The sequence below is a fragment of the Pleurodeles waltl genome, chromosome 4_2 (genome assembly GCF_031143425.1).
Source record: "Pleurodeles waltl isolate 20211129_DDA chromosome 4_2, aPleWal1.hap1.20221129, whole genome shotgun sequence".
Lineage (NCBI taxonomy): Eukaryota > Metazoa > Chordata > Amphibia > Caudata > Salamandridae > Pleurodeles > Pleurodeles waltl.
This window is the reverse complement of record NC_090443.1, coordinates 832,514,082-832,528,398: the sequence shown is the minus strand read 5'-3', so window position 1 is coordinate 832,528,398 and position 14,317 is coordinate 832,514,082. Positions and strand designations below refer to the sequence as shown.

Below are 14,317 nucleotides of genomic sequence, written 5' to 3'. Positions count from 1 at the left end.
CTTACACTAAATTGACATATTTAATTTATTTGTAAGTCACTTGAAAAGTGGCAATACTTGTGCCCAGGGCCTGAATATTAAATGTTACTACCGGCGCTGCAGCACTGATTGTGACACCCACGTAAGTAGCCCTTTAAACATGTGTCAGGCTACTATTGCAGCCTGTGTGTAGAAGTTTGTAAGCTGCCATTTCAAGCTGGAAAATTAGATCTTTTTTCTGGGCCTAAAGTTTCCTTTTTAATGCATATATACCACCCCAAGGGATGGCCCTAAACAGCCCACAGGACAGGATGCAGAGTATTTAAAAAATTGGACATATACATTTAAGTTTTAAATGTCCTGTAGTGAAAAACTCTTAAATTAATTTTTCAGTATTGCAAGGCCTCACTCTCCCATAGGATAACATTGGATCACCTTCCTACATTTATTAAGTGATAACTTTCAACTGGGAGTAGGTAGACAGATCGAGTTTTGTGTCTAGAGAATTGTAAATAAAAAACCCCTTTAATGGTCAAGTCATATTTTTAATCACAGTTCAGAAAATGTTCTTCTAAAAAGGCATTTTCCTGTCCTAATGATTTGGTGCATCTGCCTGCATGCTGGGTCATATGACTAGGTGTAGTTGGCAGTTGATCTTTGTGTATTGCTCTCAGACAGTGAGACAAAGGGAAGATAGGTGTTGGCAGGATGGGCCACTCTCAGTTAATAAGGGGGAGCGTGCACATCAAAAAGGCCCTGCCTTGGTACTCTCTTGAATAGTTTGACACTGATCATTTTTGACCTCCAGAGAAACTAGGGCTTGATCACGGAAGTAAGGATATGCCTGACACCTCAGTGGGTGGGCCAGGGTGAGGGAGTGGAAACCTATAGAAGCTTCCTCTACTTGAAAGAGGGCACCTAGTATAAAGATTAGACTTCACACACAAACACTTCAGATTATTTCTGGACCTGTGGACTCTGCCAGGAAGAAGGACTGCCCAGCTGTAAAGGCTGCCAGCTGACGTGCTTTGCTGCCCAAGGACAGCTCTGCTGCCTAAGGACTGCTGTTGCTGCACCAGGACTCTCCTGCTGTGAGCGGCCCAGCTGAAACCAGCCTGCCTGTGGGTCCAAGGACTCCAAGCTCTCCAAGGGTCAGATGGCTGACCTCTTGTTCTCAAGCCACAGGGACACAACAATCTTCTCTGTGCCACCCATCTTCGATGCAGGACCGCACATCACCTCAACAACTCTACGAGTGTGATCTAGTGCAAAGCATCTCAATTCACACAACTGGCCCAGTGCCCCACAGCTCTTTATAGCTCTGACGTAGGACCACAATAGCCTTGGTGGCTCCGCCAGCCCAATCCAGTGCAATGAATCTTGTTGCGATAACCAGCCCAGCTTGATGCAGCACAGTGCATCTCAACACAAGCTGTTGCAATCCCCTGTGACTTCACCAACACCAGCCCACCGCTACGCACCTCAGTACTGACGCGTCACTACGCAAGTCCGCGCAAGACCCGGTAGCTTTCTCAACAATGACAACGGACCTTGCATTGCAAGCCTCAGTCGATGGTCATTGACTTTGCTGAGCAACACTTTTTGGCCAAGGACCGTACATTGCAAGCTCCACATTCACAGTTTTTGGAGGCCGGACAGTGCAACTCAGCGTGAGACATAACTCCGTAACTAGGATTTAAGGTACCCTTTTTCAGTGTGCCCAACTGGGTCCCTGTAGCCAGCCTACACTCCACTTGTGAATTTGTCTGGATCCAGCATGACCAGATAACCACAGTTTGCATTTTGTGCCTTTAGACTCTATATCCACTGGAATCTTTAAACTTACATACCTGTGGTTCTACTAATTGGATCTTTGTAGTTTTGGTCTTGGTTTATTTATTAAAATGTACTCTATCTTTCTAATTTGGTTTGGGATTTCCCTTCTGTTGTGTTTTCACTTTATTGCTGTTTGAAGTGCTTCTTAAATACTTAACCCATTGCCTCTAAGTTAAGCCTGATTTCTCTGTGCAAAGCTACTAGAGGGATGAGGACAGGTTAATTTGAGGTTTGCTTGTGTCTTCACCCTAACAAGAACTGTGATTAATCCTTGAAAAGGATTTCACCCCCTAAACAAGAAACCCAATTTTTTACAGCCCTTAGTTCTTAAAGGATGAGATTAGAGTGAGGGTAACAGGCAGAATCCTCATTTTATTTCAGCAGTTTTATGTAAAGCAAACCTTGCCCCAGGATGTCAGAAAGTATCACAAAAACAGACTATGTATTTTTCAACACAGGGAGATTTGCTGGAATCCACAGGACGTTAGGCTGAAGGCATGATTCAAACCTAGCTTCCCATACTACTTGGTTGGCAGCAGTACCCACTAGGCCACATCACCTAGGCGTTATGCTTACTTTGGGTTTGAGGTTCCAAGAGGACCTTGAGCTGAGTTAGAACCAGCCATCTACCTCAAACCCAGCTCAAGTTTCCAGTGGCACACCCGCCTCTAACCAACACAACAGAAACTGACATTGGCACAATTAAATGTATTAATAGAAACAAGCACCACAATGGTACACACCTGAATTAAATGCAGTCAAACTGAGTAAATACAATGAGAACACACCTTGAAAAATATCCCGACAACATCTATCATGCTTAATACATTATGGCATAAAACCATAGTTGGAACAAAAAAAACATATTTCCCACAAAAGTAGGTATGGTAGGCAACCTCTCCAAATTAGTTCTGAAAATAACAAAAGAGCTAAAGCCTACCCCATCACCCAGCAACTCAGAACCACCACAGAAAGTCACCACAGTTTACACCTATTTTAACAATGTTAAGTGACTAACGGCCTGGTGTACTGTTCTCATTAAGAAACCAGGGATGTGCAATTTGCACATCAACTGGTATACAAATGGAGGTATCAATTGTGATAATGGGTCACAACACAAATTGTCAATTTGGGGGTCACAACCTTCTTCGTGAATATTAATTGGGTATTTCGCAATTTGTTACCCCTCCCCCCACCGAGATTTGCTGAGAATTCTGTGAGAGTCATCTGCAAGTGACAGCTGCCATCCAACCCTGCATATACATTCCCAGACTGTAAACATTTTTTAAAGCAACCCTTGTCTATTAACAGTGCAAGTAATGCTTGTGGTAAAAATGCGTTCAGTTTGGGAAGACATTGGGACAACAGGCAGTGGTCTCCTGGAATCTATTATCGTCCCAACTCTAGGGGTCAAAAGCTGACCAAAGATTTCCACTAACAATTACCCTCACAAACCGTTGATGCATCTCATTGTGAATCACAAATAGGAAGGCAACCCCTCTTTCATCCTCCCTCTTATTTGCATTTAGTAATGAATCACGAAAGCTGTCCTCTGAGCTGGAAATAGTTTGCCGACTCATCAAAGGGCATTTATACATTTAAAAAAAAGCTGTTTTAGAGACACAACCGCTGTGTTTATGTGAATCACAGGCTTCGAGACCACAATGGACCTTTGTACCTGAGCCCATAGATCCTGTACCTTATCATCTGTAAACCCGCAAACATATCCTGCTCAAGTTTATGTACCACTACTCAACAATACTCCTTAAAAACACAATTCACGAACATAAAGACCTGAAGCCAATAACTCTAACCTTCATTCCTACATCTTACAAGTATGTTAACAGCTGCCCAAACAATGAACACCTACACCACCTATTGCCAAGGTGACTGTTGTGCTTAAAAAGTCATAAAAGAGTTTTGGAGGTAAATGTCTCCCACTAAATACATCAGCCTTTATTACAGAAAAATGCTTTCAACACTATTAAAAGCTTGGCTCACACAAGTATTGAAGTAGTTAACACCAGCACTCGAAATTGTAACACACTATACGCTTTTGTCAACAAATCCAACATGAACAAAAACAACTACAGTTTCACCATTGACTTCACATCAATATGAGATATGAAAGCAGAACAATTGTTTCTTAAACATGTGATGCTGACCATCATGGACAAAAAAGGCTCAGTCATGCTAACATTTTGAGAACTGTCCACCACACCTTACATTATAGAGGCCACATTCTCACCACCAGTTTAATGTATAAATCTGACTTACCACATCAATAGTATAACCAACTGATGTTCACTTGTATGTCTAGACAAATTTAATTCCCCATCCCTACACTTAGATACGGTATACTGGAGGAATGGAGTCACTGTGAATACCCATATTGCTTAATATATCAATATCCTGCAAAAGGAAGTAAACATTTAGGAACTTACGGCAAATAATACTGACTGTGAAGTCAGAAAGCAATCAAGACACCAATTCTAGACTCTTCTACGTTCATTCATCAGAAAGTACAACAATTCCTGAAATAGAAAGACCGAAGCACAATGGCTTGGAGAACAAACAGAACCAGAACTAGATGTAGGTAATATACTATACTATTAGTAGAATTAGGAATAGCCAACATAACTGATTAAAGAATGACATACATGTCAACTTACAGCTGTAGAAATGTGACGTGCAAAATCAGCACACATCTGTTCTAAATAAGAAGCTACTTTGGCTCTGAATCATCATACATGAAAAAAGTCCATAAATACACACAATGTATTTTCAAGCCAAGATCAACCCATGCTCACTTACAAAAACTGTACTCATTGTCTCCATTGATGGTGCAAACATCACAACAACTGAGCCATCAATGGCGGGATTGTCAGTTGCTGGACCTAAACTATGGATTCATTTGCAGTCACACCTAATGTTGACCCTAAGTAAACCTCCTTGTGTACAAGCCTACAAACTCATTTCTTTCTTCACAATTAGGCCACAAACCGACACTCTCCATTTGTGGCACCTGTATTGAATGCATGGCCCATTTGTGAGTAGTTTCAGTCCTTCTGAGGAAGGAAGGGAAAAAGAGATCCCTGTGGTAAGGACTCTGGGCTCATTTAGTGAAATCAGGAAAATGTATTTTTTTCCTCCAGGCCTGATTTTCTTTAACCTGCTGTGACATTCCTGCTCCGGATCATTTCTTTAGCCTTAAATGTGCTTACTAAGCTGTCAGTGCCTGCTGCTCTGGAGTCTTTCAGCCTGGTGTCTGCAGCTCTTTTTAAAGAACTGTATATTTGTTTTGGTGCTTTCTGTCTTATGATGTCTGGTTCACCGAGTTTAGGGAAACCTAGTGAAAGAATATTCTGAAGAATATAGGTCATCTGGCACCCTACTAGAAGCCAAGGAAGAACAGGATCCTAGTTGAGGTCTCCATTTGATTAACTGTTGTGTTGGGCAGGGTGGCGAATAATTTCTTAGGAGAGTGCCACCAGTGGCACTGAATGCCAAGGTTGCATTATACCAATGCTGCCTAGGTTGTATTCAAAATCATGCCTCTTGTATTCTGCTACCTACTCTTCCTCCTTCCTCATTTCACTCTTAGTAGTTTTATTTCACCTTTTCTTACCCAATTCGTCACTGTTTCCCTATCTTTCTTTTTTCCTCCTGTCTAGGTCAGTGGTTCCCAAGCATTTTAGAACATGATCTAATTTATAGAACAACAAACTTTCACAATCACCTAGCTTTAATGAATATGAGGGGGGGGTCAATTTTTTAATGTAACTAAAGCATAGTGTGATAGCGCAATGTCATTTACAGACAGCACACTGGGTCGGATGTATGTCCATTTTTAATTGAAACCTTTTTCGTGTTCCAATTAGACACTCGCAAAATGAAATGTACTAATGTGTCTCAGACACATTTAGGGATTCCTAACGGGGTTGCAAAGAGCTACCTCATCAATATTCATGAGGTAGGTCGCAATTTGTGACACCACTGGGAATGGCCGCACTCACAGTGATGGTGGCCGGCTAGGGGCAGCAGACCACCATGCCTGCGCCTGCATTTAAATAAATAATTATTTTTAAATGCAGCCCGTTTTCCCTAAAGGAAAACGGGCTGCATTTCAAACAAAAAAATTAAAGGTTCTCTTTTCATTTTTACAGAAATGGCAGTGGTCCGTGGGACCACTACATGCTCTGAAAAAATATTTACAATGTCATTCACAAATGGGATGGGGGCTCTGGGGACCTCCTCCCACTTTCAAATGGATTACCACCAACTTAAAGTTGGTGGTAACTGCAAATGTTTTACAACCAGCTTCACAGTCATAAAACATTCCTACATGTCAGTGCAATTCCGTATTAGAAAGGAACGCCATAAACACGCCGCTTCTAATACCGGATCACAAAAGCAAAATGCAATTTGGTAAAGAAGTTACCAAGTCCAATTTTGCTTTGGTACATAGAAAAAAACATTTTTCCGGTAGCAAACGGCCCAATATGCCGTTTCGGCTAGAAAAATGCTTTGTACATCTGGCCCAAAGTCTATTGAAATGGACACTAAATTCCCACAGACATACAGCTTGACTACTTAAACTATATTGCACACAAATAATAATGTGTGGAAATTGGGTTTCAGTGAATATCTGTCATTTGTCACCAAGTTAAGTGTCTTCATTTATTTTGATACTTAAAATATTTTTGTTTCCCACACATTTCAGAATTACAAAAAATGTGCTTCACTTTTTATTTCCTAACTGCTGAAAGTGTACATTTCATTTAGTGGTGTTTACATTTTGTTTTATGGTATGTATAAAATGACATCCTACAGCCTTTCCTTCCTCACTCCCTGTACCTCAGCAAGATCGTCACATAATGCAATTTATTTTGTTTTGCTTCCTCTGGCTGCAAAGTGAGAGGCGTTTGTAAACACCAATCCCCATGTTAAAAAAATAAACAGCAAATTGTCAGAAGACATAGCCTGACATATGACTTAGGTCTTTGAAGTGCATCAGTTTTGACAATATAAATACAGAATTTAAAGGAATCTTTGAGTTTTGTGACCCTTTAAAATCAGCTCACTACCCACTAGTAAATCATGATGCACAGTTTTGGAAACACTGCTCTAGGTCGTACCCTGTTGATGAAAAACTAGCCAGCCTCTACAAAAGAATGCCAGTGGCAACCACTTGCAACCACCGACACAAATTAGGCACTGATCAAATGTCAGCAACCGTTCATGTTCTTGTTTTTTCAAATCCCTATTTGAAAGGTATGCAAGCTCAAGGATTGAGTTGCTGTTAGACAAAATTTATTTTTACACCTCTATTGTAGTGATTGGTTTTGAATTGCTCCACCTGTAAGTGTGATTGGGGAGGGGGGAGGATTCTGCTACACTTGGGACATTATCAGGAAACAACATCCACCTACTAAGGTGTTCTTCCTTGCTCCTGAATTGCTTTCCTTCTTCATTACTTTCTTTCGTTCTTTCCAGTTTGCCTTGTCTTCATGCCTTCTTTATCTCATACCTCTTCAGCTTTCTTTCTTTCATTATTTGTTGTTCCTACTTTTTTCTTTTCATTCTTTCTCTCCCATTCATTTTTCTTTTCCCCTTTTCTTCCTGAGGAGAATAGGGAGCTGGGAGAGATGGACAGGCAAACGACTGGTTGTCATCAGACTAGTGTTTATGTGGCACCGTCTCTGAGGCTTTTGCAGTACAATACTAAGACATGGCCCTTGCTTCCACAGTGCTAGAATCCTGCACATTTATTTACTGGAGAGCTGTGACATCCATCACTTCCCACTGTGATGCTTTAGTTGTGCTGTGTCAAGATGATACAGAAAGAAATGCTTCAGGAAAAGGTGCTCCACTATAAACATTTCTTGACTGGTGTGAGCAATTGGAATGCATTGAGGTTGTTCAAGGTTATATGCCTTTAAGGTAGAACCATAACAAAAGATCCTACAGGTTGTAAAGTGCCACAAGATATTCAATTATTAGGTGTTTGGGGTTCCTTGATAAAGTGTAAGACCTGATTTAGCGTTTGGCAGACCAGGTATCCACTGCAAACTCAACATAGTATGCGGTCCACCAAACCCTAGGTCCACTCACCTCACTTAGAGATGAAGGGGGACCTTAAGTTTTCAATCAGTTGAGTCCCCATTTATCACATTGATGGAAAACTTTCTCTGATGGCCGCATGAAGTAGGGGCTGGTGGAAGAAACATATTACACAGCCCACCATATTTTGAGTGGGCATTGTGATGTTCACCGGAATAGGGTCAGAAAACAAATAATGACCCCTAAACTCGGGGAGAAAATCCCCAGCAAGTAGGGGCTATTTGTTTTTTTGCTTTTCAGAAACAAACTTCCGCTTTGAGGAGTTTATTTCTGAAGAACAAAAAAGTTTGGTGAATGTCCGTCAAAACCAACAGCAGCTGTCCACCAAACTTTTAGTATCTTTAGAAGAACTTTCATGACGGCAGTTCCCTTCAAGGTTCAGAGATGACCGCTGGCCTGGCGGTTATCTCTAAATATGGCAGATGGTAGTCCATCATGATGCCGGGGGTAAAGGCAAAATTCCATTTGTCAACCATAAATCGGGCCTTAACTGCTGAAAGGAGTGTTAGCAGACAACACTTTAGATAAAGCATAGAAATGATTCTGAGTTTCCTATTATTTGCACAAGAACACATACAGTTACCTGGGTATTTAGGCAGCATGCTCAGAATCAACAGAGCACTGTACATTATGGAGTTATTGGGAGACAATACAAGACCAAATACATCAAGTGGGATTTACATCTTCCAACTAATCAATTGTATTTCACACAGCTGCATTTTGAGCACAGATAGATTATGGGACTTAGATAGCCCTTCGTGAGCTTTAATCTGTTTCACCAAGGAGTGGGGGGAATTACTCAACTGCCCAGGCAGACTACAGCCCACCATATTTAGGGATCCTTCACTGCCAGACTGCGATCTCTGTACCTCCAGACGAGGCGACAATGATCTCTGTACCTCCAGACGAGGCGACAATGATCTCTGTACCTCCAGACGAGAGGCGACAATGATCTCTGTACCTCCAGACGAGGCGACAATGATCTCTGTACCTCCAGACGAGGCAACAATGATCTCTGTACCTCCAGACGAGGCGACAATGATCTCTGTACCTCCAGACGAGGCGACAATGATCTCTGTACCTCCAGATGAGAGGCGACAATGATCTCTGTACCTCCAGACGAGGCGACAATGATCTCTGTACCTCCAGGCAAGGCGACAATGATCTCTGTACCTCCAGACGAGGCGACAATGATCTCTGTACCTCCAGACGAGAGGCGACAATGATCTCTGTACCTCCAGACGAGGCGACAATGATCTCTGTACCTCCAGACGAGGTGACAATGCAGTGGCTCCTTTGATGAAACTGAAGCTCTGCTTAGCGGGTGCCGTGTACAGCGCAGCTTCACAGCTAGTTTTTTTATTTAAAAAAAAAAATCTCACAAAACAGATTTTTTTAAACAAAACCACAAATAAATGTTCTTGAAATGCTGGGAGGCTTCTCTCAGCATGTGGGGGTAATTTATTTGTCGTAATGTTCAGAACAGCCAGGCTTTCTCTAGCACCCCTAAAACATAAAAAAAAAAAATCACAATGTCCACCCTAAATAGGGTGGTTGGTCTGAGATAAGTTGACTGCCAGCTTGATGCCAGTCCGGCTGTCGCTCAAAGGTTTCCACCAGCAGAACCAGCTGAGACTCGGCGCCAGCAACTTGACAGTACTCAGACTTTAAATAGCGCGCTTGAACCGGGAGTTTGGTGGACAGGATATACTCTTATATTTGTGGAGGAGTACTCTCCCCACTAAACTTTGAGTAGCGCCCTAAGTGTTTTGCCTAAAACCACATGCTTTTCAGTCAAGTGCCAAGGCCGGGATTCAAACAGAGATCCCAAGCATCTAAAATCATCATCTTAGTCGTTAGATCACATCTCCTCCCTCAGTTTATATCACAGAGACAGAAACGAAAAACTCTACACAAATTTCCCCTCTTCCATTTCTGTGACCAAAAACTGCTGCACTTCTGTGTATGAAAAACTAAAGTCTATGTGATTACAGGGTTATTATCTAAAGTGACCCAAGATATACTGCTCTTCAGTCTGTTGATTGAGAAAGTGATTACATACATCATCTTATCAATTACCACCCAGCTAGACACAGACTCTAATCCCAAACATATTCGCTTTAATTAGAAAAAGGGCCTGATTTACTGGACGCACGTGCTTTTCATTAGAGGGAGCTGAAAGGAAATAAAAAATGCTGACCCTCCCAATCATGAGGCTCCGCGTCCAATAGGCTGTGCGAGTTGCAGGGAAGTGAGTAAAGCGGCGCTTGATCCAGGAAAAGGAATGTTGCCTGGCAACAGTACCAAAGTTTAACTTGGGAAATTTCATTTGCTCAGAAACATTCAATGTTCCCACACCAAGTACATGTTTGCAACACAGAGGAGGCTGTTGCGGTGGTAGCTTAAATCCATAATGATGCTGTCTAGTTATTTTATATCTCTTGGCTTGTGGGTAGTCTCATGTGCATTTTAAATGTGATGGTGACCCCAAAATTAACAAATAGTTTAACACTCACTGTGGCACAGGCTCAAGACAGGAGAGGGTTTCTTATTAAAACAAATACATTTTCACAGACAGCTCAGCAACAAAAAAATCTCTTTGGTATGAACCTGTAAACATGCCTAGGAAACATGCAAATCCCCAGACAAAATAAAATTTTGCCAGGTGGAGTGCTTCAAATAAACAGAAAATGGCAATTTAGGGCTTTTTGTTGTAACTCGGTGCTGCCACTAGAGGTGGGTGATAAAACATTGACACAACATGAAACTGCTAAATCTGCTCCTAATGCAACCAAAGAAATGCACACAGTGTGCAAATGGGAATATGCACACCTGGGATCCGCATAGCACTAAATGTGTTCAGCGCAACCAATATTACAAAATAAGCCACCCAAATTACTGTGGTCCCTTCTGTAATGCAAAAGTTCTCAGGTGACACAAAAAGAGGGCACACACAAACCTGTTGCACCTCTGGTCGCTATGTATAATATGCCCACTAGGGTACTGACACCGAACCCCATATTCCTCATTAGTACCCTCCACATCCCTAAATGTACAAAATATATTTGTTGTCCTCCTACCCTTCTTCGGTAACTCTCCCCTACATGCACTATTATCTAAAAAATGAATAATGATATAATACCTGCCACCCTGCCACCATCACTGATGGTACTGAGTAAATCCAAGCCCCACCCATCATGGTATATACAAAATATCTGACATCATACCATCCTTCCCCACAACCCACTGCACATTTTCCTCTGCCCATAAAAGCTGTTCTGAGAAAGTCGGCACCAAGTGACAGTGGCTCTTTGTTTTGTTTTTCTGTCAGTCTAGGCCAGCTGTCAGTACTGCAAGGGCATCACCCATGTTCCCCCGCCATCCTCAAACTAGTTTCTCACCTCTCTGATGTTTAAATAGTGACTAGTTGGATCTGGAAGCCCCTATTCTTGTGAATGTTCCCCCAACATAACATATTAATGAGACTTTTCTCACCCTGGAATTCTTGAACAACACTTTTATATATTGAATGCAACCAGGCATATGATTGCAACACCCAAGTAAACAGCAAAATCCATTCTGGTATTTTATTTTATTTTCAACCACCGACTTTTGATGGGTTATCAACTTACTTGTGACAGAGAATATTTAATTCCAATTTGCAGCAATGAAACAGACTGTGTCAGATAGATCTAACGCTTGCTGTGGCACAAACATTTTAATGCTTTGCATCAAGTTTCTTTGTTTGTTTCAATCAGGCACACTCATTTTCAGGTTTCACCTGCACGGCGCTTACGCAGTGGTGAAATCTTTTGTCTTTAAAAAATAAAATAAAAAAAGGGAGTTACAGCCCACCCACAGGCTTACACATCCCACCCACAACCATTATTTACCATTGGTTGGCTTCTCCGGTCACTCTTCTGTCCTTGCTTCTCATAGGTCAGCAGGAATACTTACGTCATGAGGTTGTACTTCCTCTCTTCTCCTTTGGGCCTGGTAGTTCTCTAGAGCTTGGATGGAACTTGGACGAAGTACTGCTTCCGGTTGCCAACCTGTAGCTAGCCCCTTTGTCCTTACACATGACACAGGCTTCTGAGGTACTTGTTTTTCTTTTTTTAATTAAGCTCTCAGCACCTCCTACATATACCCCCCTGCCCACACTGCATACACACACTGGGCGAAGCCGAGTCCCATGCCACCTCCCCACTTCTAGTGCACTTTTGAGGAACTTTATTTTACTTTTTTCTTTGCTGGTGGTGCATCTGCAACATCGGCATTTGTATTGCGCATTTAGAAGACTCTCCAATCAGCAGCTTGACCTCCCGTGCCACTCCTTCCACAAATTCTTATCATCTTGGAGGTGCAGCCACCGATTTACCCTTGGCACTCACCATGCACTCCATCCTACGCCTCGGCCCCCCCAGCCTCCTGTCGGACAAAGACATGAGCCGGGGACCTGCTGCAAAGAGACATGCCGAGTCCCACACAGGTAAAATCTACTCAACTGAGAGCAAGAGTGCCCAGGGCAGCCCCAAGAAGAGCCTGAACCTCAGACACTCTCAGCGCAGCCTACTCACACACCCCCCAACCTCACGCACACACACACACCGGTCAGAGCTGAGTCCCGAGCAATATCCCCACTCCACAGTGATGGTCTGTCATCCCTGTGCTCCGTTCGGGACTCAGATCTTCCTGTTGTCACTCTCTTCTGCTTCTTGTTCCATTCCTCTTGAGCTCAGTCTGCCTACTATCCCATACTTGTCTATTAGGCAGCCCTGGAGAGTCCTGTCTGGGTGCCCTGTCTGCTGCCAGGACCAGGTTATCTCTGAGGCACCAGTCGAGGCCCGCTCTGGGCATCAGAGGGGTGAAGTGACAATGGATTAGGGGCTCTGGCCCAGCCAGGCACCAGAGGGGGGGGTCAGTGTACAAAGAACATGTATTCACTTAGCGTACCCTGTTTCAGAGGAAGACACAAACTTTATATAAAAAATGTACCTTCTTGATGCGTTCTTTCTTTCCATCACACGGGATGTGTCACACTACAGTGCAAGTCATTGTCCATATACACCATGTGCCACCGCTGCCCTTCGCCAGTGCTGAACCCAGATGTGGTAAACTGAACTGCGTGTTAGGGGGTTGAGGTCCAGCAGAAGCGCCCTCATAATGCAAAAAATATACATGTTGTTGTGGGATATAGTACGATGCATGTTAACATTGCAGTAAAGCCATTTGTGTAATGGTCGGTTTCTATGTGGAATCAATGGGCACCTTTCTTGCAACTGAGTGCAATTGTGACTGAAACTACTCAGCATTCAAGAGGGGATTAGTTATGAGCAAAAACAGAAAATCCTCACAGGAGTATGGTGGCTGTGTCCTTGTTTTGTTACAATAACATATGCCTGATACTAGAATATATTGCATTGTAGTATATGCACATAAAAACTTACATACTCATATCATTTGTGCACTGTATAATGGGTTGTTCCATAAGAGTATAATATTTTATGAACCTGTGTATTATATTTGTGTTTACCATTGTGCCAGGTATTAAAAGCTCTACAAGAGATACAACACAGAATAACAACCGCCTCGCATCTACATCTCTGACAATAAACCTCTGCAACGCAGTGCAGATCTCATCCCTCCCACCACACCCTGGTGTAGAACAAATGCAGTGAGAAGCACACAAGCCACAAATGAATCACAAACCCCTATCTGAGCTCAGACATGTCTTCTGGGCATGCACTGTCTGTCACTAGTGCAACACAGTAAAAGCAGTATCACTGTTAATGTCTTTACCACATATGTTACCAGACTAGGACACATTAACGTCAGCAAAATCAGAAATTCCAAAAGCAAAATGCAGGTGTGCATATTTACCACTCTCCTCCCCTGCCCCCACACACCCCTACACACACACACACACATGCATATTTTTAATTACAGTATATTCAATAATACATCTCTCTTTTTTTGTACCAAAACACAGTACAACATATACACTTGAACGCACATCATCACCATATCATTAGTCTTGACTCTCCTTATATTTAATATCCTTTCAAGTCTATTTAAATGCTGTACTGTTTGCTTCTACCCTCTCAAGCTCAGTCTGCCCCACCCCTGCACTTGGTGCTCCTCCTATGTCCACTTGCTCCTTCTAGGGATACCCTTTTGCTACCCATTGCCTTCTTTGAGGAGTTTATGTACCTGCCGCTTCTAGCCATGCTCCTAGGTTAGTTGTTCATGGTCCATGTAATCCCATCCTAGCTGGCCGGTCTGTGTGTTTTCCTTTCTTCGCTGCTAGGTGCTCACAAGATTTGTAGTCCTGCACTTTCTAACTGTGCTTCTTTTCAAGCTGCTCTCATGCTTAGATTAG

The 14,317-nt window shown here is 42.5% G+C and overlaps 1 protein-coding gene and 1 long non-coding RNA gene across 5 annotated transcripts in view; one reads left to right on the top strand and one right to left on the bottom strand.

Moving 5' to 3' along the window:
* NFIA (nuclear factor I A) overlaps window positions 1-14,317 on the top strand; it is an 807,499-nt gene that overhangs the window by 146,947 nt on the left and 646,235 nt on the right. The window lies entirely within an intron of this gene.
* Window positions 1-14,317, bottom strand: part of LOC138293365 (uncharacterized) — a 74,451-nt gene that overhangs the window by 55,648 nt on the left and 4,486 nt on the right. The gene's annotated exons all lie outside the window — the stretch shown is intronic.